This window comes from Mustela putorius, unplaced genomic scaffold, assembly GCF_011764305.1.
Source record: "Mustela putorius furo isolate JIRA1106 unplaced genomic scaffold, ASM1176430v1.1 tig00003853_pilon_pilon_pilon, whole genome shotgun sequence".
In the NCBI taxonomy this organism is placed as follows: Eukaryota; Metazoa; Chordata; class Mammalia; order Carnivora; family Mustelidae; genus Mustela; species Mustela putorius.
The window spans coordinates 10,308,002-10,333,594 of record NW_025422005.1 but is presented as its reverse complement, the minus strand read 5'-3'; the positions used below and the strand labels follow the sequence as shown (position 1 = coordinate 10,333,594).

General features: G+C 49.0%; 1 protein-coding gene across 2 annotated transcripts in view; it reads right to left on the bottom strand.

Annotated features, from left to right (window-relative positions):
* The window catches only part of KAZN (kazrin, periplakin interacting protein), a 1,025,916-nt gene that overhangs the window by 163,179 nt on the left and 837,144 nt on the right, over positions 1-25,593 (bottom strand). The window lies entirely within an intron of this gene.

The window sequence follows — 25,593 nt, the reverse complement described above, 5'->3', positions numbered from 1 at the left end:
CCCCTGTCTGGTACCCCTGCCCCCCAAGCCCCATCCTTCCCCACTTTGACTTCATTCACTAATTTCCACAGGCCTCATTCTCTTGTAAATCAAGCTGCTTCCGACCTCAGGGCCTTGACACATGCTGCTGCTCCTGCTCAGAGTACCTCTACGCCCAGATCCTTCTCCCCATTCAGGCCTCAGTCAGATGCCAGCTCTCTAGGGGGGCTGGCCCCCCTCCCTACCTGAAGCAGCCACTCCCTTCAGTTTGGCCCCAAACTACCACACTTTCTTTTTCTCATAGCACGTATGCATCTCAAGATCATTTGTTCAATGCTCATTGATTGTCTTTCTCTACCATAAAATAAGTCCTTTGAGGACACAAGCCATCTGTGTCTCATCACCACTGAATCCTGGCCCTTCGAACAGGGCCTGGCATGCAGCAGAGGCTCATCATTTGCTGAATGAATAAATCTATGGACAGTTTGCGCAGCATATCCTAGAGGGCGTTGTTTTGTTTTGTTTTGTTTTAAATATTTTATTTAGTTATTTATTTGAGAGAGAAAGAGAGCATGAGAGAGATAGCATGAGCAGTGGGGAGGGGTGGAGGGAAAAACAGACTCCCCACTGAGCAGGAGCCCGATGTGGGACTCAATCCGAGGACCCTGAGATCATGACCTGAGCCAAAGGCAGATGCTAAACCAACTGAGCCACCCAGGTGCCCACATGCATCGTGTCCAACCCTGGAATCATGGCGGTCTGGGTAAGGAGATAGCATGCCAGCAGCCCTCTCCTTCTTAGGACTTCCCATTTCCAGACAACGGAAGAAGCCACTGAGCACCATAGCAGCTGTGCCCATCTGCTCAGCCCTGCCTAGGAGCCAGACCCGGTGCCTGAGCTCTTCCCAGGCATGCAGCCCTCCCGATGACACTACATGGTAGTTACTACTCTTGTACCCATTTTGCAGATGGTGAAGTGGAGGCACTGATGGGCTTCAACTCCTGCCAAGTGGCAGAGCTGATTGCAGAGCCCGAGCTCTGCCCTTTCCCCATGAGCATCTGTGACGTATAGGATCTCTACCAGGGGAGCTCAGAGCAGAGCTCCAGGTGGGTCAGGACAGCCCCAAAGGAGCCGTTCTGGGGGGCAGGCAGCAGCCTCCGTCCTCTCGGCGCCCACCACATCTTTGCAGACCCCACACCGGGGTGTGCGGCGAGGGCCTCACGGGTGCAGCCACTGGAGCTAGCAAACAACTGAGAGCCCCAGAGGGGTGCTCTGAGCGTCAGAAGGCTCCCCCTCCCTGCCGTCCGGTCCCTCCTGGCAAACTTGGCCCCAATCCCACGGGCCCGCTGTGAAAGCAGCCACAGGCCTGGAGCAGTGGAAGAAGAATGAGGGAGGAAAAAGACATTACTTTGGAGGCCGGAGGGGGCAGGCAGGAAGGCAGGATTATGGCTGCTTTTGTTGGCAGAGGGGAGAGGGCGGTTGGAACCTGCCACCCTGAATGGCCGGGGCGGAAGTCCAGGGTCACCAAGGGAGAGTGAAATGAGGACATTGCTTCTTAAGAGGCTGCTCGTAAGCCCTGAGGGTGCAGAGTGGTTGTGGAGTCTTGGGTGCCTTTCGGGGGGGTGGGGGGGAGGAAGCAGGTAAGAGAGGAGGCGAGGGAGGAGTGGCGCGGGGAGGCAGAGGAGAGGCAGATGCAAGCCTGCATTCATGCTCTGGGCCAGAATGCTGCGCCTCCCCCTCAGAGATCTTGGGACACGGAAAGAGAGTCATGGTAGTTCAAGAGTCTAACAGAGGCGTAACATATCGCACGTGCTTGAGAAACCTTCATTCCCTGCCTCCTCGCCTCCCCAACCTCGCATTTGGAAAAAGGAGATGGAGCCCGGGACTGAAAAGGACTTCTTTCCTGCAAATCATTCCTCATGGCCCAGACCCAAGTTCCCAGGCATCAGCTACTGGCAGGTACCCTAAAACCCAGCTGGAAGGCTTTGACCTACATCAGGCCAGCATCCATCTGGAGGTTCCCTGAGGTCGAGGGGCTCTGTGAAAGGGTTACCAGGGCCTAGAGGGGACACATCACCAGCGGTAGCCATGGCCCAAAGTCTCCGGGTGCCCTGACCCTCAGCTAGCAAGCTGTCTCCCTGCAAACCTGACCTAGTGGAACATTCCATGCTCCTTGTGGTTGGGATCCTGAGCCCCTCAATCAGCACATATTCTCAGGTGCTCGCTCTGATGACGCTGTCCACCAAGAGCTGGGAGACGTGAGTCTCCAGGAAGGAAAGTGACAAGCTGTCAATGACATGTCAACCTAGTGAGGGGCTGGGGACAGAAGCGGCACCTCCTGGTCTGCACTGCCTTCAGAGGGAAGCAGGTGTTCTCAGCCCTCAAACCCGTTGTCAGCTGAAGGCTTTTTGCATTGCTCCTGGGAGTGAGGGGGAGTCTGGGAGATGCAATCAGGATGCTGAGGCATTGGAAATTCTGGGATATTTTGATGATTCTTAGGGGCCAGGATGCAGGGTCATTTGTTTAACCAACAGTCATAGACTCGTCAGGACACGTGGTGCACTCAGGGCTGGGGTTCTAGTTCCTACCCTGTTTGGGTCTTTTGACACTGGGGTCATTCAGCATGCTGTGTCATGGCCAGCCTGTCACACCATCGCTTTCCTTTTCCCTTCTGTGCAAGGGCCTCTGTGGTATAAGCTGCCTGCCCAGCTCCGTGTGTGTGTGTGTGTGTGTGTGCGTGCGCACGTGTGCGCGTGTGCACACGCTCCCTCCAGCTGTTCCCTGCAAGCAAGAGGTTCTGACTTTGGCCTGAAATTCCTTGCACCTTCTACCAAATCACCAAGGCCTTGTCTGTTCTCCCTTGTCCTGCTCTGACTTCCCGACGCCATCTCCTGTCCCCAGCTCCAACCTGCTGGAGCAGTGCTGACACAAGATGCTTTGCTTTGGCTTCCGGACCCTGGACTGCAGCTGACTGTAGCTGCGCGGGCACTCCTGAGAAAGGGCCCAGTTCTGCCCTTGTGAGGGACCGTCAGCAGATCTGAGGCTCCCCCGATCCCCAGCTTGTGCCGACTCTGGCTCCTGCCTCTCATTCTGCTCAGGGAAATTCAACTGTTCGAGTTCGATGCCTTCAACGGATTCCTCTCCTCTGTGGAATGACAACGCCATTTTCCTTTCTGTAGCAATGATCACGGTATACCTTTGCTTTCGGAGGTGTAGCAAGAGTGGACTAATGGAACGTGTAGCGGGGGAGGACCCTGGGGAAGGGGACTGAGAGGTGTTCATCTGAGTAACGGATTCTTGCTTTCACCTGTGCTCACCTGAAGTCCCTCCTCACTCCTGGGCACCATTTATCAAGCCCTGGGTTAAGTGCTTTACATGTATCAGCCCCCATTAATTCTCTCTTAACAACCCGATGGTGTTGGGGGCGATTATCGTCTCCATAGACTGGGGGGTCTTCATGGGGGTCTTCTTAACACCTGTGCATTCCCCAAGGTGAAGGTGACTTGCAGCTTGTAGGATCTGACCCTGGCCAGCTCTGGAGATGAGCACTGGTTGGCGGAAGCAAGTGGTTGTCACAGCGCCTTCTGAGGACTGCCGGGCTCCCTGAGGCCCTTCCCAGAAGTCCGTGAGGCCTCCATTTCCCAAACCCCATATCTGCACAGGGCCGGACTGTCTTCATAAACTACAGCCCACACAACACACTATTGCAACAGCCTGAGTGCAGAAGCAGGTGGGAGAAACCTGCTGTCTTCTGTGGAGCCAGGTAGTAAAGAGAATTTGCAAGAGTATAAAATAATGCCGCTTGTATCAGAAGTTGTTTTTTTTTTTTTTTTGCTTTGGAAAGTATAGTTATTATTCATAAAAGATGTTATTTGTATAAACACATGTAATGTTTTTTTTTTAAAGATTTTATTTATTTATTTATTTGACAGAGAGAGAGAGAGACAGCAAGAGAGGGAACACAAGCAGGGGGAGTGGGACAGGGAGAAGCAGGCTTCTGGTGGAGCAGGGAGCCCCACGTGGGACTCTATCCCAGGATCCTGGGGTCATGACCTGAGCTTAAGGCAGATGCTTAAGGGGAGCCATCCAGGAGCCCCTGTTTACTGTTATTTTTTAAATGAATAAATATTTAATCTTTTTCAGTTTTAATTTCTAAATGCTAACATGGATAAACAGAAGCCATAAAAACAATAGCTTGTAAGAGACCTCCCTAAGTTTTAAATGTGTCCTGCGAGTTCCGAGAATCAAAGTCTGAGAACCGCCTGCTGAGCCCATCGTGATATTCTGCTAACTCTGGCCAGTGATTGGTTCAGGAGTTCAGGCCTAAGCCAATCAGCATGTGGTCCTCCCTTGTGACAGCTTTAGGATGGAGAATGGGCACATGACCCAGCTTGGCCCAATGAGAGGGGCGGACCGGTTTGCTGTGCAGGGACAGGGATGTTGGCCCTGATTCTGTGGATGACAGGAGCAATGCCTTACCTTTCTCTGATGTTACTGTGAGCAGATGTGGCATTAGAACTTCAGCAGCTGGCTGACATCCAGCTGAGCAGGGAGCTGAACCCAGAGAAGGGCAGAGCCAAGAGAAATCACCAAGAACGGAGACAGAGCTTTGGATCAAGTTGACCTACATCTTCAAGGGCAGTGTCATGACTTAATAAACATCTTTATTTTTTATGCCAGTCGGACTGGGATGTTGAGTTCGTACAAAGGGAAGCACTGAAACTGCTAAGCCCTCTTTTATGTACGAGGAAGCAGAGGCCCAGAGGGGTTATGGGAGTGCCAGTAAGGGGACGGGCCAAGACCCAAACCCATGTCTCTTTGTAAACCTTTATTTTCCCACCACACCATGTAGTGTTCAAGGTTAGGTTGTTGCTTTTCTCTGTCTAGAATCTGGATCACCAGAAAATCGGGTGGGGCACAGGAAGCTGAGCATCTCAGATACTCAGGAGTGCCTCCCAAAGTCCCCCTCTTGGCCTCAGAAGTGAGATGCTCTGTGTCCCAGCTCTGGGAGTATTGAGGCCATCCCTGGAGCTGCTTGGTACAGTCCTAGTTTGCCTCCTACCCCCAGAATTCCGTTCTTGGCTGACCCGATGCAACCTAACGACAGTGCACCAGTTAGAGCTCTTGGATGCAAGCAACAGAAACTGGTTATGGCGAATCCAGCGAAAAAGCGGGCTTGTCTGGTCAGCTCGCACATCTCCCGGAGGGTGGGAGAGACAAACTTGGAGCCTGCCAAAGCAGGATTAATGGCCCAAATCAAGCTGGCCAGGCTCCACTGCTGGGCACAGACAGTCTTTCTTGCCTACTGCCACTATCCATGATGGCCCCATGGGTGCTGCCGCTACAATCTTGGGAAAACTGAACCGAAAAATTTGCATTTCTTGCCTCTTTGGGTCACTGGCTCCCAGTTCTAAGGGTGAGTTGCATCTGTTTGGTGGAAACTAGGTCACATGGGAAATCCTGAGCTGCAAGGGAGGCTGGGAAGGCAAGTGGCCAGTGCTTTCCACTGCATGGAGGGCAGCCGAATCTTCCTTAAAGCACTTGGGGCTTCTTCAAGCAGAGAAAGGAGGTTTGCACACCATGTGGACAAAATGAGTGACATCTGTGCCTCTACTTCTACTTCAGAATTGCACTCCGGAGAGCCACTTGGGGCTCCCAAACAGTGGGCTTCTGAGCGCCTAGGAACAAGTTTTTCCCAGGGACACATGTGTGGCTCTTTTGGGCTGCTGGTCATGCAGCACCGTGGGTCCCTTGGCTCTGTAATTAAGTACAAAGGCGAACTCCATCATAACGGGCCGTACATGGGCTCAGACCACCTGGGCTCACCACGCCTCCATCATCTGATTTCACCTTTCTGTGCCTCAGTTTCTTCAGTGTAAAATGGAGACAACTAGGGCGCCTGGGTGGCTCAGTCAGTTGAGCATCTGCCTTCGACTCAGGTCATGGTCTCGGGATCCTGGGATTGGTCCCTGCTCGGGCTCCCTGCCCAGCAGGGAGTCTGCTTCCCCCATGCCCTCTGCTGCGCCCCCTGCTTGTGCTTGCTCTCTCTCTGATAAATAAATTATTTTTAAAAATGGAGATAAATAGACTATCCCATGGTATGGTTGTTGTGCTGGTCAGCAATTTCGGTATGTCAGGTCCTTGGCACGTGGCCATTAGCTGTGACCTGTGACATAACAGTGGAGGGTTCTGGTGTGGGCGAGCAACGTGGAGTCTGAAGCCATCTGCTCCCCTCCGAGGGTCTCCCCTTTCTCTCCCAAAGCACAGGATCTGTTTCTGTGACGGAGGAGTGAAAGCAAAGTCCCGTGTCTTCTGGAAAGCTTCCCCGACTATCCCAGATCCCAGTGGTCTTCCCAGCTTTCCAGGCTGACAGCACGTGCTCACTCACTCACTCACTCACTCATTCACTCACTCATTCACTCACTCATTCACTCATTCATTCACTCACTCTCTCATTCACTCACTCATTCACTCTCTCATTCACTCACTCATTCACTCACTCATTCACTCACTCTCTCATTCACTCAGTCATTCACTCATTCATTCATTCATTCACTCACTCTCTCATTCACTCTCATTCACTCATTCACTCAGTCATTCACTCAGTCATTCACTCACTCATTCACTCTCTCATTCACTCAGTCATTCACTCAGTCATTCACTCACTCATTCACTCTCTCATTCACTCACTCATTCACTCATTCATTCACTCAGTCATTCACTCATTCATTCACTCACTCATTCACTCACTCACTCATTCACTCACTCATTCACTCACTCACTCACTCTCTCATTCACTCACTCATTCATTCACTCATTCACTCACTCACTCACTCTCTCATTCACTCACTCATTCATTCACTCATTCACTCACTCACTCACTCACTCACTCTCTCATTCACTCAGTCATTCACTCATTCACTCACTCACTCATTCACCCTATTATTTCTTCCCTCGTGTCTCGTTACTCAGCACCCCAATGCCTTACCACGCTCCTTGAATGCTGGCCTCCTTCCTCTTGTAGAAAGAAGCTGGCTTCCTTCTCATTTGCACTTACTGTCCCTTCTCCTGAATACCCTCCCTCCGGGTCATTGCCAGGCCAACATTTTCTTGTCATTCAAGTCTTAGGTCAAATGCTACCTCCTCTGAGAAGCCCTTCAGACTGTATAAACCTAAGCAGCTGCCCCTCTTTTACCCTTTTACTTTCTCTTATTCTCTGGCTCCTGGTGGTCTGAGCTGACCTAACTAGACTCCCAGGGCTGACTGTGACAGGGGCTGTGGCAGTGGTCTGGGCCAGACAGCAGGGTGGCCCGGACGCGGGAAAGGACAGCTTTCCGATGCTCCGGTCTTGGAGCACTTGGCACACAGTTACTGTATAATGAAGGGCTGGAAAGACTTGGGACCCTACGCCCGTGATGAACTTTGGGAGCCCCCCTCCCAGCCAAAGCCCCGCCCCCCAGGAAGACAAGCCCCTGGCTGGGTTATGCATCAGCTGGTGACAAGGACATGGCATGGCCCTTCTTGGCTGTCACCCTGGGGTGCCCCAGAGGGAGACTGCTGAGGGATGGACTGGGGGGGCTTCAGCAGCTGCCACGGGGATGGGATCAGTGTTAATGAGAGGGCCTGCTGATCTGGCGGCTTTGCTAATTAGGCTGCGACAGCTCCAGACCCAGCCAAGAAAAGCGAGTTGCTTATCCTAACCAAGGGCAGGCTGCGCTTCCCGGCTGCGGAGCTGCCTGGAGCCTGGAGCATGTGCCCAGCATGCAAGGCATGGCAGGGAAAACTGGGGGTGGGGGTGTGGGGACCAATGCTGGAAAAAACCAAAGACAGCTCTGAGATTGCTGAGATTCCGGGGCTGCCCACTGTCTCAGTGCAGGAAGAAAAGGACCGGATGATGGCAGAGGCCACCAGTGCGGTAGGGAGAGGAAGGAGAAAGGGCGCATGCCGTAGGGACAGCTCACAGAACCCTACTCTGGAAGGAGGGGAGACTCCCTTTCCAACGTGGAGTGGGCTGCCTCCTGGCACTTACCGGCCTAGACTCTGTGCGTAGTGGGAAAGGCACCCTGGAGCAGAGGGCGGCCTCCGCTCTGCTGAGTGGGAACGCTTGGATGGACAACGGGGCCAGAGTTACCCTCTTCAGCCCAAGTTACAGGCGTGGAATATTTCTCAGACCCTGGAGACATTTGTGCACAGATCCATTCACTCATTCATTTATGCAGCACCTACTGTGTACTCCATTCTATCCACTGGGAAAACAGAGAGGAACGGTGTCATCCCTGCCTTTGAGAAGCTCAGAGTCTAGGAAGGACCACACAGCAGCAAGTAAGAGACAGTGCAGTTATGTAAGTGCAGGCTGCAGTGGGACATCTGGGAGGCCAAGGAAGCTCAGGACGTGACACTGGAGCTGGGCTGGGAAGGGCACATCACAGCAGTAGTAAGCTCCATGCAGTGCTCTATGCCCTGATGCCACTGATGCATCGGTCTGATGCATCCCAGGGGCCGTACACAGTGGTGACTGTGAAAACTTCCCCATTTCACAGATGAGTAAACTGAGGCACAAAGCGATTACGAAACTTTCCTGGAGTCCCGTAGAGGGTAAGAGGCAAGTCTGGGAGTGGCCGTGGCTCAGGTGACAGAGGAAGATAAAGCATTCCTGAGAAGAGGAACCAGTGTCTGCCGAGCCAGTGACCGAAGCTGTCGCAGGTGGGGCCTCAGTGAAGGCTGTGGGCCAGGGAGGGAGAGACAGGGGAGAGGGAAGGCAGGAAGTTTATGATTTGCCTCACGCCCTGCTGATGCTCCGAGGGGCGGCCCCTGTGCTCTGGCGGGTCAGAGAAGGGTGCGTGGGGAGCAGTTAGCTTGAAACCAGACCTGCTGATTAATTACCGTCTTCATCAACTATTTAGCACCTCCCTTCAGAGCTGGGGCTGGAGCTGGGCTCCGGCTGCCTCATCAATATTTCAGATGTGTCTTCTTTTTAGCTAAAAATGAGCCTGCCATTTGCACAACTTTTGAGACACCTCAGTAAGCAAGGCTGTCTGCTCCCAAGCTTTGGTGAGATTTTTCCATTCCGAGGGTGCCTCCCTTGGGAAAGGGACTTCTCAGACAACTCTGGCACCTTGAACGTAGGCATCGAAGGGATGGGTCAATTCTGCCCCCACTTGTAGCTCCGACCCTCTCTGGCCTCTAGGTGCAGGGGTCTTTGGCCCGAGTGGCTTAAAAACCTCCAAGGGCAATGCGGTCAGAAAGAGTTCTTCCAATTCTGTCTTTTCCCCGCCCGCCGCAGCTGTCTCCGTAGGGAAAGGGCTGGTGGGTGTGACTGCACAAGGGGAAGGAGTGGGGCCAGAGGAAGTTAGGGGAAGGGAGGAAGGGGGGCGGGAGGTCTTTGGAAGTGCTCTGTACCTCCCGTGCCCAGTGAGGGCTTTGCTTCCACAGGGAAGCCCCAACCCATTCTCCCACCGGATCTAAAGGTCTCTAACCTCCCTGTGTAGCTCTTGTCATGGGGACCATTTCCCGCTATTTTTTTTTTTAAAGGCTTATTTGCTTATGGTGATTTCCTCCTGTAGACCGTCAGCCTCACAAGGTAGGGAGTAAGTCTAACTTTGTTCATTATTACCTCCTAGCACCTAATACAGTGTCTGGCACGAAGTAGATGTTCGTAAATACTCATGGAAAAGAAGCATGAATGAGGGGTGATCTTGGCAGATCGATGATTCCTTCCTTCCTCTTCCCCCCCCCTTCTCTTTCTTCCTTCCAGGAACCTTCTGTGTGGGTGTCGGGGATACAAGATGAGTCAGATGGTTTGGCTCTGGGCCCTGACCATCAGATGGCCGGGACTGCAGGAGACCCCACTGTCCGATGGCAGGGAGCTTCCTCGGTTCATCTACTGACACCTGAGGAGGCCAGACAAACCTAAGCTTCAACATGGACACGGATGATGGGCGATGATGCAGAGACCAAGGGCAGTCAAAAGCCTGCTTTGGAGGGATGCCTGGGTTGCTCAGTCGGTTACGCATCTGCCTTCAGCTCAGGTCATGATCCCAGCATCCTGGGATCGAGTCCCGCATCGGGTTCCTTGCTCGGCGGGGAGCCTGCTTCTCCCTCTGCCAGCTGTTCTCCCTGCCTATGTACTCACTCTCTTTCTCTCTCTCTCTGACAAATAAATAAAATCCTAAAAAAAAAAAAGAAAAAGAAAGAAAGCCTGGTTTGGAGACACATCCTGGGGGTTCCCTGCAACCTTCAGCCACCTCCCTTTCTACTCTGTTGTTCACAAAGCCTATAGGAAAAGCCTGCAAGTGGACTCCTGTGGGCTGTCAGCGGAGGGTAGGATGCTGGAGATGTCATGGGGGAAGCTAGCTGTAAAACAATCCAGGGGTTGTAGGATATGGGGTGGGAGTGGGAAGAGAGAGAGAGAGAGAGAGCATGCAAGTGAGTGAACATGGGAGGGGAGAGAGAGAGAGATGCGTCTAAAAGACAGAGGACTCTCCGGCCATAATGAGGGTGCAGGGAGGGCATCCAGATACGGAGTCATCAGAAATGACAGAGAGACAAGCCCCAGGCAGGGACTGAACTCTCTTCTGCCATGAGTGTTTTCTCCCCGGAGTTCCAGGAGGATTTAGTGCTTGTGGCAGGTGCTCTCCTGGGCTCCTGAGGGAACTTGAGACTCCATTTAGGCCCTAAATGAGAGCACAGAGGAAGCACAGATGACAGCAGGGCTGACACGTGCCTGCCACCTTGAGAGAGCACTTACTTCTGGGTGTCTGCAGGGCTCGCAGATCCTTCCCAGGGAAGCCATAGGGCAAAGGCAGGTGCAAACACCCAATTCTCTTCACAATCCCCAGCAGCTTCTGACTATACCCACAGGCAGGGCCAGATCCAAAAGCAGGAGGCACTGTAAAACCCCATCCAATTAGACCCCAATTACTGCAAATCCCAAGATGCTTCCTTCCATTTCACCCTAACTAGGAAATTAATTTAGGGATTACTTTCTTAACTTTTAAAGAAGTATCTACTCATTGCATCAAAGTCAAACAAGTCAGAGAAGTAAAGGATACAAGTCAGAGAAGTAAAAGGATAAGTCCCCTATTAAAAAAATCATACTTTTCTTGCTGTTACTTTTATTGGCATTTTTTTTTCCCTCAAACAAATGACAGCGTGGAATTTTTCCAGAAATCTGATAGCACTACACAGGCTATTCTGCCTTTTAAAATTTATTTATTTATCTATCTACTTATTATTTTGTTTTATTTCAACAATATTCCATGGACATTTTCCCATGTAGGGACGTCAAATTTTAAACTGGTAGTTTTCAATCCCACACAGGCATCAGATTCCTGGGCCACATCTGGAGACCCATGGTTAGATCTGCTGTGGGATCTGGAGGTTTCTATTCTGAAAGAGTGCTCAGGGTGACTCTGATCCACAGACTCCTCATCTATAAGATGCTTTTAAAAATTACCCTTCCCTATATTTTTAGAAGGTGGAAGAGGGGAAAAAAGATTTCAGTTTGATATCAGGAATTTTTTTTTAAAGCTTTAGCTTTTATAGGAGCCAAGGATTCAGATGTTTGGCTGCAAATGATGTTTTACTGGATGTCTTTTTATTTTTACCTGATCATAAATAAAGTCCAACTCTCAGATCATTGATGGTACAGGGTCTGGGTTATAACACAGGGGTAATTCAGAGAAAGTAATAGAAGAGAGGATGTTTTTAGTGGAAGGATGTTTCTGTTTATGTAGGAAGAAAAAAGAAAGAAAAACTTTTTTTTTTTAAAGATTTTATTTATTTATTTGACAGAGAGAAATCACAAGTAGGCAGAGAGGCAGGCAGAGAGAGAGAGAGGAGGAAGCAGGCTCTCCGCTGAGCAGAGAGCCCAATGCGGGATTCGATCCCGGGACCCCGAGATCATGACCTGAGCCGAAGGCAGCGCCTAACCCACTGAGCCACTCAGGCGCCCCGAGAGAAAAACTTTTGAAAAAGAAAAACATTTCATTTTTTAGGGGATGTCATGGCAGATTCATTTTCTTTGGCCTTTACTTTCTGTGGCAAAATGTCCTGATGGTGGGGACTGATAGCCAGCCTGACTGTGGGACTGAGCGCGTCCTTGAGTAATGAAGGGCTTCAGTGACATCTGCAGACGGACTTCTCCATCAGGAGAAATAGGCATCAGGAAGAACAGGCTTCACACACAACTGGAAGATCTTTCCTACAGGCCATACAGAAAGGACTTCCTGATTAATCTCCCATTAAAAAGAAATTTCAATTGCCCAGATCAGCCTGTTTCCAGAGTGGAGCATTCCAGCTGACCAAGCTGGGATCCCCTACCCCAAACACAAACCTGTCCAGCTGGGAAAGGAAAAGGGATTGGCGAGTTCTGAGAAGCCCCAAGGGTTCCCAGGGCAAGCTTCCCCAAGCACCTCAAACTGGATTATGATTCTAGAGTTTGGCTTTCACCTGCAAGGTGTTTTTCACTGATCTCTGCGATCTCTAGCCCAATGACTCAACTCATACTATAAGTCAAAAGTAGCCTTAGACAATATGCAAGTGAATGGGCACAGCTATGTTCCAATAAAGCTTTATTTATGGACAGTGACATTAAAATTTCATATAAATGTCACTTATGAAATATTATTCTTCTTTTGATTTTTTTCAACCCCTTAAAAATATTCTTGTTCAATGGGCTGTGCAGAGGGGAGTGAAGGGCTGGATTTGGCTCATGGGTTGGGGGAGGACGGGAGTGCAGACTGCAGACTTTTCCAGAGTCAGAGCTATCTCTAATAGGATAGCAATTTCGTCCAGGGACACAATGAGTGCCAAGTCATGCCGAACAAAAACCAGACCTGGAAGCCATCTCGGTTTGGGTTTTCCCTCTAAAGCAGACCCTGAGGCAAGGATGTGGGTACAAGAAGTTTCTTTGGGATTTGGTCCCAGGTAGCAAAAAGGGAGGAAGAGATGGGTTAATGATGTGACAACTGGGATCAGTCCTCTGTGGCCCTCCAAGAGACTGTGTAGAACACACCCAGCACTGTCTCCATGGAAGGGTGAAGAGGCTGTCATGTTTACATTCCAGTTCCTGGAAGCCATGGCCTGGGGTCGTTCCTGAGGCGTTACCTCTCCGGCACTTCGGACCCTGCTCCTGGCGGGTGGGTCAAGCATGCTTTGTGGCCACAGTATGTACGCAGGCAGAGACCCAGAAAGTCCCTCCCTGGCATGGCTGGGAACCATCTGCACATGACTCCTGCATCATAGCAGTGAGGACAGGGACATCTTCTACCCTTCAGGGATTCTCCAACCAGAAGGGCAGCTCCTACGTGATCCTATATGATTCTATTCCCCTAATGGATTGGTGACCACACGGACTCCTTTAAACAGATCCCAGCAATGCCTTTGTATCATTTTCTGCCTGTGTCTGGACGTGGCTCCCCTAACTCAACCCACACCATGTTGCCCAGCTTGTCCCTCGGCTGGTGTCAAACTTGGAGATTCACCCTGCAGGTCACGTGGGGTCCCACTCCCCAAGGAAGCACCACTTCTCTCCACTCTGAGCTGGAGACTCTCTGAGCTTACGCTGCTCTGATGGCCAGGGCCCTGCCCTCCAGCTCCTCTGAAGCACTCCCTCCCTCCCAGGGGACAGACCCAAGCCAGGCTTGGCCCATTTAAGTGCTGTGAAAGGGCATGGCCCTGGGGCCAATTCTTTATTCAACAATTAATCAATCTTACAATATAATATCATCCCCCCCCTTTTTTAAAGCATTGACTATATGTCTAGCCTTGTGCTAAATGCTCTCTATTTGTCATCTCTCATCCTTCCACACATCCTTGGGAGGCAGCTTTTATCCTTCCCACTCAGCAGACAGGATTAGGCGGGTCCTGAGGTCACAAGGTCAGCAAATCCTCGAGCTGGGATTTGAACCCAGATCTATTTCCAGAGCCCCTGCGCATCCCTTCAAAATCGACTCTTCTGTCCTGTTTGATACACGGATGATAATATACATAGCTGGTTACCAGGGGCTGGGGGAGGGGAGTTAGCGTCTCATGGGGATGGAGTTTTAGCTTTGCAAGATGAAAAGGGGTCTGGAGACGACGGTGGTGATGGGAATGGCTATGCGGGTGACTTTCATGTTATGCGTATTTTACCACAGTAAAAAAAAAAATGGAAACAAATAACCAATATATGTGCAGTTTATGAATCCTAATAATGAAGTAAACATCTGTGAATTAGCATCATTAGAATGTTATCTATTTGCCTCTCCCTTGCTCTATATCCTTGTCTTCCCCATCAGGGGTTGATTTGGGGATTATCAATCCTTTCTTTAAAAAAGATCTTCTTGGGGTACCTGGGTGGCTCCGTGGGTTAAAGCCTCTGCCTTCAGCTCAGGTCATGATCCTAGGGTCCTGGGATCAAGCCCCACATCGGGCTCTCTGCTCGGTGGGGAGCCTGCTTCCTCCTCTCTCTGCCTGCTTAAATAAAAATCTTAAAAAAATAATAAAAAAAATTAAAAAGATCTTCTTGAATGGATATGTATTCTCAACAACATAGTACTTGGTCCCACTTTTTTTTTTTTAGCTTTTCAAAAATGGTGTCAAGATACATGCAGTCTTCTGTGACATGCTTTTTTCACTTAACATTATAATTCCAAGACTCCCCCATGTCGTCATGTACAGCTATCAGCTATCAAGCATCCATTTCACGGCTTTATGCTATTCCATTAAGAGAATAAATCATACTTCCTCAATTTTTTTTGCTTGTTTTTGTAATTATAAACTATAAGCCCATGGCAGTAGACTACTATTTTTCAGAAATATTCACAACTCCTCCCTGGGGGAGGGTTATTATGTTTTCCTCCTGACCATGGTGGCTTTGACCTTGGGACTTTCTCTAGTCAATGAAATGTGAACAGAATTGATGGGTATCACCTCTGAGCAAAAGCTTTCAGAGTTGGCACATGACTTGCCCTTTTCTCTTTTTCTTGCCAGTGTCTTAGACAGAAGCGGCTCTGTCAGCCTGGGTCCCAGATTCAAGACAGCCTGGCTGTGCTGGACATGAGTGTAAGTGAGACATAAACTCTTGTTTGAAAGTGATGGAGATTCTCACATCATTTGTCATGGCGGCACAACTGAGCCTATCCTGACTAATACATCACGCACTTTCCATGGTAACACAGTGATTTCTGTTGTTGGGGTCAGAGATTGTGGCCATCTTTCTGTAAGACTGAACAAATCAGGAATGCATAAAGCCATATTTCAACAGGTTACATGGGTCTCACCCTCTTCTATGGTGTGTATTGACAGTGACTCATTCAGTAACAACTAGAAGTGCTTTGAAGATAATTAGCATTTGGGGGACTGATTGGTACCTCCCCCCTGACTTTTGGGGTCCCTCACTTTCTGTCTCCTTCCCCCAGGGACTTTGATGTTAATGCTCACGCACAGAGGGTGCTGGAGGGAGATGGGGCCAGTCTGGAGACTCCATCCTTAGGGTCCCAGTGCTGGAGACACTGGCTAACAAGCAGGAAGGAAGAGTCACGGAGTGAGTCTGGGCTGAGGCTTTTGTCCTGGAGCCTCCCGGGAGGGGAGCCTTGCAAAGAACTTCCCCGGGCAAGGCGAGTTCACCAGAAACCTCACCAAGGTGCTCCCGTGCTGGAAGATGACGGGAATGTCCCCACATCAGTGAATTTCCTCTTCTCATGAAAGCCACAGCAATGAGGAAGGACAAATGCAGCTGTGTTGTACTTCCTTGTTCTCTGTAATCCCCCAGAGAGGCCATCAGTAAAGAGGCTCATTTGGTGCCATTTTCGTTCCTTGTCACTTTTCTCTTGTTGCTTTTTCTCTTCTCTTTATTCTCAGGTCTATGAGGTCCCCTTAACTATTCCCATCCACAGAACCAGCCGACTCACACATCTACATACCCACACCACAAGGAAACCGTAATGAGAAAGAGCGAATGTGCCACATAGGACTGGAGTGACTACTCCATCCTAATGATACAGATCATTATGGACACCAAGAAGGAGAGGAAACAGCACATTTCATTGTAATTAGGCCCAAAAGCTCGTTACTGGGAGCAGGGAAGGAATGTGATCAAGTAGTCGCACCCTGAAAAATGCTTCCTCCGGGTTCCGCGAGAAAATGACAGCAAGACCCACCACGACCACAGGGCCCATGGCTTTCAAACCGGGATTCCTTGGGGGCAGTCCTGGGGGAAAGGAATCCTAGGGAGGGCCATGAGTCTTTTTTCAAGAATTTAAAAAGTGCTGAATGAAGATTATTATTTTACTCTCAAAAAACCCAGCACAAGCAAACTAAAAATGTCACGTTTCTTTGTTTAGGGTTGGAGTTCCATCAGCCCCGTGGTCACACTAGCTCTCTTAGACCCATCAGAGATCTCACTGCTTGTTAACAGTGTACAAATTTCTGGGATCGCAGCGGTGGCCCATAGTACATCTTGGATCAGGGTATTTCCACTGAACACAGTGATGGATTCCTCACTGGGAGGCTCATACTTCTGCAGAGCCCGCCATGTCTTTGCTCCATGGCATGGGGGAGAAAAATACGTTATTTGATTAGATTAGGAAAAAAATCTTTCAAGACCTGGCGTTCATGAGGAGTCAAATAATAAAAGGGGTCTTTGACAGATAAAGGGAAGGGGAGAGAGGTGGGGAAAAGAGAATTAGCATTTATCGGTCAGTTATAATGCCAAGCGCTGTGCTAATTGCAATACATAAATGATCTCATTTAATCCTGACAACCCCATCTGGGGAGCGGTGGTGGTGGTGGTTCATATTGCAATTTATTTAATAAGCTTTTATGAACACCTCTGAAGAACTAGGTGTTGTCCTGAGTGTTGGAAATACAGCAGTAACCAAGACAAAGTGTGTATAATAAATAAGTGAACACACGCATGTGTTCAAGTCAATATATGTATGTACTATGTGGGAGCATGGATGTGCATATATGTCTGTGTATACATATATGTACACATGTAAACATATGTGTGTGTATAATACGTGTGTATGTAACTGGTGGCTCTCAACCAAAGGTGATTTCGTCCCCTACAGGACATTGGGGCCTGTGGAGGCTTCGATTGTCATGACTTGGAGAATGTGCTACCGGCATTTGTCATGACTTGGAGAATGTGCTACCGGCATCGAGTTGGTGGAGGGATGCCAGCCAGAGATGCTGCTAGACATCCTATAATGCACAGGACAGTCCCCCATGACAAGGAATTATCTGGTCCCAAGTGTGATGGTTCTGAAGCTAAGAAACCCTACACACACACACACACACACACACACCCCACATGCACACATGTGTGCACACACAGTACGGCTGAGAGAGGGTGGGTTTTGAGAGAGGATCCTTGAATACCTTCCACAGCAAAATGCTGGGTTCTGGGGATAAAGCAGGGAAGAGACACACTGCTAATAACATTTCCATGCAAAAGACAGGCCTTAAACCAATAATCATGTGCACAGATACATGCTTATCATTTTTATGAATGCTACAAAGGAAAATAAGGGGCACAGTGACAGAGTCTTTGGAGGACTTGGCTGAGATTGGTAGAACTGGAGAATACTTCATTGGAAGATTGGGGATATCTAAGAGGGATCCCAAACAATAGTAGGAGTCAACCAGATGGAGAGAAGGGGGACGAGCATTCTCCACAATGAGCTCAGCAGGTGCAAAGGTCCAGAGGCAGGCACTGGGAGTGTTGGAGAACCTGGCAGGAAGCCAGACTGGCTGGGGAGAGGTGTGCAACAGGAAGACAGGAAGGGTCACCCTCCTCTAGACTGGACTCCTGGATTAACCTAAGCAAGAGCTTGGTGATCATTTCCAGATTAATAAAGGAGAACTGGGAGGTAATGTTATTTTTGTTGATTCTTGGTACCTCGTTAAAGCGTTTTTGGAAAAGACCCTCCATAATGACTGGATGCCAGTGGATAATAGCTTCCTCCCAGGCATTGTCCTGTGCACAGTAATGTCCTGCTCTCCCTGACCAACTCCCCCAGGGAGCATAGATTCATGCTGCATGTTAAATGGTGCTCGGTCTCAGTGGCTAAGGTCCCCTCTGCCCCACCCTGTGGGCAGACACCCTCTACCGCCCTCGTTCCAGCTCTACCCCACCCTTCTCCTTTGCAGACTCTCAGATAACACTCCCTGCTCAGTGACGGAAACTGTTTAGGGAAAGGCAAACGTTGGTCTAGCCTCTGGCTATGCACAGTGCATATCTCTAGACCAACAGCACGGGCTTCACTTGGAATTTGCTAGAAATATGGAATCTCGGCTCTACCTCCAGAGCTACTGAATCAGAATTTGCATTTTAATGAGAGCCCCAGCTGATCACTATGCACCTGAAGTTAAGAAGCACTTCTCTAAAACACCTCCAAAAATGCACTCCATTCTGGGCTTCTAGGACTCCAGAGACAAATATCCCCAATTTGGAGAACTTGACAGTATATATATTCAAACCAAAGCCATGTAGTTCACACTGCTTTAACATATGGTATTAAAGGCTGATTTCTTTCCTCAGTTCAGTGGCACAACAGAAAGGATGTCTGGGTGTTGGGCTCTCTTTGGGCTTCCTTACTTACAGGCTATGAAACCCTGGGCGAATGATATCATCTCGTTAAGGCTCAGTTTGTTTATCTGTGAAATGGGGATGGGCAGCACGGACCAGGGCTGGGGACCTGACAGATGAAGAAGGGTTAATCATCAACAGGAAGGTCACGGGTATGTTCCCTGACTTAAGTGATTTCCAAGTGGGTGGTATACCAGTCAGTGGAGTGCTAATTTCAGAATTATAGCTCAGAGTTACAGTGGGACACTTAACTGTTTCTATTAGAACTTTTTCTGGTTCCTAACTAGGATTCTTGTCTGTGTGCATGAGCGAGGGTTGGGCAAGCTTGGAGGCGGAGGAGGAAGAGTGGTTTTGAATCTTTTGAAATTGCAACCAACATTGTGTGCATGTATATATTTTTTAAAGTAAGTGATACCGGATTCTATCCGGGGGTAAAAATAGGGGGCATGTAAAGATGCTCCCTCCTCTTTTTGGTTATGTCTTCAAGTTACCTTTTTGGAAAAGGCACAGCTTTGGGGAAGAAGCTCCAGGCACACAATGTCCTGTATTAATTACCCTAGGGGAAGGGTCATCACTTCCATCAGAGTCCTGAGAAGACCTTTGGCCCTCCATGAAAGTGCTTAAGAACCACTGCAAGAGGGTGCCTGGGTGGCTCAGTTGGTTGGGTGACTGCCTTTGGCTCAGGTCATGATCCTGGAGGAGTCCCGGGATCAAGTCCTGCATTGGGCTCCCTGCTCAGCGGGGAGTCTGCTTCTCCCTCTGACCTTCTCCCCTCTCATGTTCTTCTCTCTCTCTCTCACATAAACTAAAAAAAATCTTAAGAAAAAAAAAAAAAAAGAACCACTGCTAGAGGGGCGCCTGGGTGGCTCAGTCGGTTAAGTGGCTGACTCTTGATTTTGGCTCAGGTCATGATCTCAGAGTCATGAAATTGAGCCCCTGCATTGGGCTCTGATCTCAGTGGGGAGTCTGCTTGAGTTTCTCTCCCTCTGTCCCTCCCCTGGCTCATAATCCTTCTCTCTTTCTCTGAAATAAATAAATAAATCTTAAAAAAAAAAAAAAAAAAAAAAAGGAACCTGTGCTAGAGTTACCAATAATGTCAAGGAGCAGCTTTGTAGAGGAATGTCTGGGCTTGAATTCCAGCTCCCATTTGTTCCCTGAATGACCTTTGGCAAATCTCTGCCTTTCTGTGCCTTGGTTTCCGTGGCTGCAGAAGGGGGACGATGGCAGCATGCACCTGGCAGGCTGTCATGGGACGTCAGTGAAAATAATCCATGTAAAGTTCTCAGAGCCTCTGGAAGATCAGGTGCTGAGTAAATGCCAACTAATTTTTTAAAGTGTTCCATAATTGCTTTTATTTTTGCAATCATTCTGACTTGCCCTCCTGAATGCAGGGAGACGTAGGGAGGGTTTTGGAAGAGAAGGTTTTGATGGATGGTGCTTTGAGGAGCTGAACTCTAAATGGCACTTTGTCATTACCCTGACCCCTGTCTCTTTGCATGACCTTATCCATGTCCCCAAAGCTCTGACCTAGCAGAAGTACTAGAGGTCTAGAACAGAAGGTCCTCATTTATCAAAACCAACTGGGTGCCCAACCCCGAGCAAGGTGTTTCTCGGGCATCATTTCGCACTCTAACAGCCCACAAACAGGCCAGCACCCCCTGCTACAGACAAGGAAACTGAGGCTTAGTGAAAATAAACAACTTGCCCCAGGTGAGAGACTGACACACAGAAGAGGAGTTTTAATTCAAATTCAGAACTATCTCCCCAAGCTGCCCTTCAGAGACTTCAAATGGCCTTTCTTTTTTTTTCTAGAAGAACTCGAAATTTTGCATTTAAAATATGCTCTAATCATAATGGTTCAAAATGACTCTCAGAGTCACAGCAAAATTTGAGGTTCAGCCTTAATGACTCAAGAGGCATGTGTAGAATGCTGGCTCCAGTGGTAGCATCACACTAAGACCCTGAGAGACACCCAGGAGGAGCAGAGATTGATTTTTGCCTTGGAGGAGCTCATAATGCATGTAGAGGGGGAGAGGACGCTGCTACCACCACCGCCCACAGCAGCGGCAACTCGGGGCTTAAGACAATGCCTAGCATATAATCAGCAGTCAATGAACACTTATGGACGAAGGAATACATGAACAATGGAAGACCAAAGCCACATGGCAAACAGTACCATGGTATTGGTGGCAAAAGGCTGATGTCCTGCCTCCTAGTGTTTCCTGAGCCTTAATGTCCTCAGATGATTTCTAAAGGGGTTCTGCCTCCTGGTTGCTTCTGCCAGTGTTTCACACACCAGTTATATATGCTGCCATCTATTTCTACACTCACCCATCATGACAAGTGTTGGGAAGTGGTTTGCTGGAAAGCTATCTGCCCGGCCACTCTGCTGGCTTTTCTGGTATGACTGGAAACACATTGCTTATCAGGAGAATTCACTCTTGGGAATGTTCAGCTTAACCTGGTTGAGCATAACGTGTAGAGGACTGGCCACAGGTAAATCCAAGAGAACACGGTGTTGCCAGCTAATGGGACAGAGCTGTTAGACAGTTCCCACGTGTTCTGAGGATGAGTTCCATGCCCATAGCATGAATCAGAGGCCTCAAGAGCACAGGACAGGCTGTGGTGTAATTCTTCCAAACCCTAGTTTCCCCCGCATTAGATTGGGAGCTTCTCCAGGGTGAGGGTTTGTCTCACGGTTCCCCAGCACTACCTAGAGTCCAGTATAAACCATGTCCCACCCCCTTGAATCTGGTCTGCTAGTGACTGTGTGACTGGTGACACACAGAAGGAGGAATGCCATGTGACTTCTAAGTGAGGTCCTGAAAGGCCTGAAGCTTTCAGTTGTTTCTCTTGGAAAACTCCCTCTTGGAACCCAGCCACCATGCTCGAAGATGCCCATGTGACATGGAGAGACCACAGGCAGATGCTCTGGTCATCATCTCCAGCATAGCTCAGCTTTTTAGTCAAACCAGCCCACTTCTTTAGACTACTGAAGATGCCACCTTGGAAACGGACCCTCTGGCCCAGCAGGTCAAGCCCCTGGATCTGAGTCTGTCTCAGCTGAGGCCGTAGAATTGTGGAGCAGAAAGAAGCTACCCCACACCTGTTGGGTTTCCTGACTCACAAAACTCTTGAGCAAAAGACAATTATTATTGTTTTCCATCACTGAATTTGGGATAGGTTGTCATCCAGCCACGGGAAAGAGAACAACTCCGGAGGCAGACTGTGTGGGTTCAAACCCTACCTCCACTAATGATTACAGACATTTCCCTGGGGAAAGCCACTGGACCCCTGCAGGCCTTGGTTATCTTATCTACAGAATGGGTGTCCACAGAGACTCTCTCTGAGGGCTGCTGCAGGCACTAAGTGGGAAAGTGTACGTGAAGCATTTAGCACATGTCTGGTGTAGAAGTCCTTGCGTTTCTCTTATCAGCAGCATTTTATGGGGGTACCTCCCTTTAGTCATATCACCTTCCCCCACTCCCTGAATCCCCCCGAGCATGGGACAGAACCTCATCCTAAAGCTGGTCTAGGCACACCTGTGCTTGCCTGCACAGGTCAGGTGTCTGAGAAGCTCAGGGTAGAAACCCATCTCCACTGGGACTTGCTTTGCAGTCCTTGGCATGGGATTGAATCTTTTGGAGCCTTTTCATCCTTTACAACAAGGGGTTAGAAAGTTGTAAAGATTCAGGAGATAATGCACACAACATACTTAATGTGGTGGCTCCCGTGTGGGGCCCAGTCCATTGTGGTCACTGTGTCCATGATAACATGAGGAGCCCGAGCATATCTCAGACATGTCCACTCCATGGGGGAAAGTCTGTATTCCTCTATGGTTGCACACATCAGGTTATGTTCTCATCATCTGTTTGGGAAACCTGTTGGATCTTCATGGAGTTGGTCCTAGGGCCCAGCTCTGTAGCACAGATTTTTTTTTGGAGTGAGGTTTTGAGTCAATCTGAGCCAACAAGTCTACATCCTGAATGATTGTTCCAGTGAGAGATCCAGGCTGTTTCTGACCCTGAAGCCAGGGCCAGTATCGTCTGATGCTGATGGACTGTGATACTGACAGATCGTATCTGGCTATTTTCCTCTGGAAAGCTGGCAGAGTGATATTTACAATGTTGATAACATCTTAGAATTATTTTGTCTTGTAAGTAGCACTCAACAGTTCACAAAGCCCTGGAAATAAATAATCCCATTTGACTTCTCAGTCACAATCTACATAAACTATTGATAGTGATTTTGTATTACGTATTTTCTGTTTGTTAGGAACTATGCTAAGGGTTTTACATATATTAACTCACTTACTTCCAACAACAGACCCATCAGAATGGGGTATTTCCTTCATTATTTGTTACACAGATGAGAAAATGGAAACTCCGAGAACCAGTGACCTGCCTAACGTGGCCCCCAGTTGCTGGCCCAGGTGAGGCTTGAAAGGTGACCTCCTGATTCCAGAGCCCAGGCGCGGAGGCGTACCACACCTGTAACAGAGGTCGTTCCTGCTCTCGGCAGGTATGTGTGGACATTTAAAGGGAGGGGACAAGGCTCTTCATTTTCTAAGCAAAGTTGAGCTACAAGAAGATTACCTTTCAACAAAACCAGGACAAGGTCCCGCAGACCCATGAAACCAGGGAGAAGAGGCCGCTCCAGCAAGGATGCGGTCATTTCAAGCACCAGCAACCAGATCAAGATCATCCCAAATTTGCCAGTAAGTTCATTAACATTCGACTGACTCATAGTCTCTCTGGGATGCAGGAGGGAAAGGTGTCTCCCCAGCCCCTGAGTAAGTGTGATGCCCAACAGGCAACTCAGCCAGAAAGAAGCCCCAGAGCAAAGGGGCTACAGAGGGTGGATACACATGAGTGTCTGGAGGGCTCTGGCACAGTCCAGCTGAAGCTCGAATGGCCTTCCTCCTCCTGAGCTCCGTGTCCTCTTTACCTCCTGCTGGTAGAGCTTGGCTGGATTTCACCATAAAATCTGGAGTTGGGGGAAAACTTTGCTTTGGGGAGGTCCGTGACTATCCATCTTCTGGGCCAAGCCACTCATTTGACAGATGGGGAGACTGAGGCTTGGGGAGGGGAGTCCCAGACCAAAGAGTTATACCTAGAAATTCTTCTAGAATGATGGTCGTCAAGTAAGGGTGGGTGGGTGTGAGGGCTTTGCTCCCAGAGTTCATCTTGTAAGGGCTGGGACATCTTTGTGTGGTTGTCACAGTGAGAGGTATCTGGTGGGTAGAGGTGGGAATGGTGCTCATCATCTCACGGTACACAGAAGAGCCCAACAAGGAATTATTTGGCCTCAAAAAGTCAATAGTGCCCAGGCTGAGAAATCCTGGGCTGAATCAATGAGCCCAGGTCTGTAGGGGTGACAAAGACCTTGAGGAATTAGGCAGTTGGGGTCAGAATCCACCAGAAATTGTCGCTCAATCTTAGAGAGAAGAATATTAAGGCCAACAAAGACCTAGCACACTGTCCTCAGTCACACGGCCCATCTGTGCTGGCGCTGGAGCCTGCAGCCAAGCCCCATGGGTAGGCTGGTCTGACTTCAAGTGCAGCCTTCTTATCCTGCCCCTTTGCTACTTTGTATAAGAAATCCTTCCCTCCCCCTCAATTATTACAGTGTCATCATTTGCATAATGCCCATCTCTCCCCATGGGCTGTAGGGTCCAGCAAGACATCTGGGGCCTGGCACAGGGCCTGGCCTAGAGCAGACACTAAAACGTTTGTTTAATTAATGCAAGTATTTGTAGGATATTCATGATAACTTTGAAATCAGATAAGACGACAGGCTTTATTGAGCGTGTATTTCTTAAGTGCCAAGTATTTTTATTGATTATATTTGTTAAATTTTTATATTTGTTAAATGTTTGGTTCCCAGGAGCCTCATCAAGTGGGTGCTACTATTATCCCCTGTTGCAGGTGTGGAAACTGAAGCAGAGGAGAAGTGACCTTGTCCTAGGGGACCTGGCTAGAGAGCGAAGGAGCCAGGATTTGAACCCAAGCTTTAGAGGCCTTTGGAGTCCTTCCTCTGACACGACTCTGTGTTTAGAGAACCATCTCTTTTCCATCTCATGGGCTGGTGTAGCTGGCTCCATCTTCTTGCCTTTCAGACCAGGGATTGGCCCATGGCTCAGGGATAGGCCCACAGCTCAGGTCCGTCATAAATGCCACCTCCTGGCTACTGTGATTTGCTCAGGGATGGGCATGTGATTAAAGGTGAGTCCATCAGAGTCTTCCCTGGGACTTTCCTGGAGCCCCTAGAAAATATGCTTTCTCTTCCTTGGAGATCCCTAATGTAAGGATGATATTGGAGGACATCTTCCTGGCTACATGGAAGAAAGCTACCTCAGTTGGAGAGAATGGGGACAATATGCAAAGGGAACAGAAGGAAGCAGAGCCACAAGACTGATGGTGGGAGGAGAATAGGAAAGAGTTTAGGTGACACTGCTTCAGGTCCTGGATCCAGCCATGCCTGAAGGATCCACCCCAGTATTTTCAGTTACCTGAGCCATAGCTAATGCATTTATTTGGTGGTGGTAGGGGGCGTTGCTTAAGACAGTTCAAGTTGAGTTTCTCTCACCTGAAATTCAAGGATGTCTGACAAATACAAGTTGGCTTCAACTTGCCCAAAGAACCATTTATTTTCTTTAGTTCTGATTTCAGAGTGAAAGGCTTTGGAGAATCCTAAGTGGTGGACAGGGCTTTTCCAAATCCAGACATGCCCACCAGAAAAAAGGCCTGGAAGGGAATGATAACAGCTAACATTTATTAAGTTCTATGTGGCAGGCATTGTTCTAAATGTGTTACACAGATGACTCATTAATCCTCACAAGCACACCATTTGTTGGGACATCATCATCGTTATTATCTTTTTATGTTATGAATGGGTAGACTATAAAGTATACAGAGGGTTAGAAATGTGCTCAAGGTCACGGAGCTAGGAAGTGGCAGAATAAGACTTAAACCCAGATAATTCACCTCCAGACCCCCACTTCTTTTTTTTTTTTTTTAAGATTTTATTTATTTATTTGA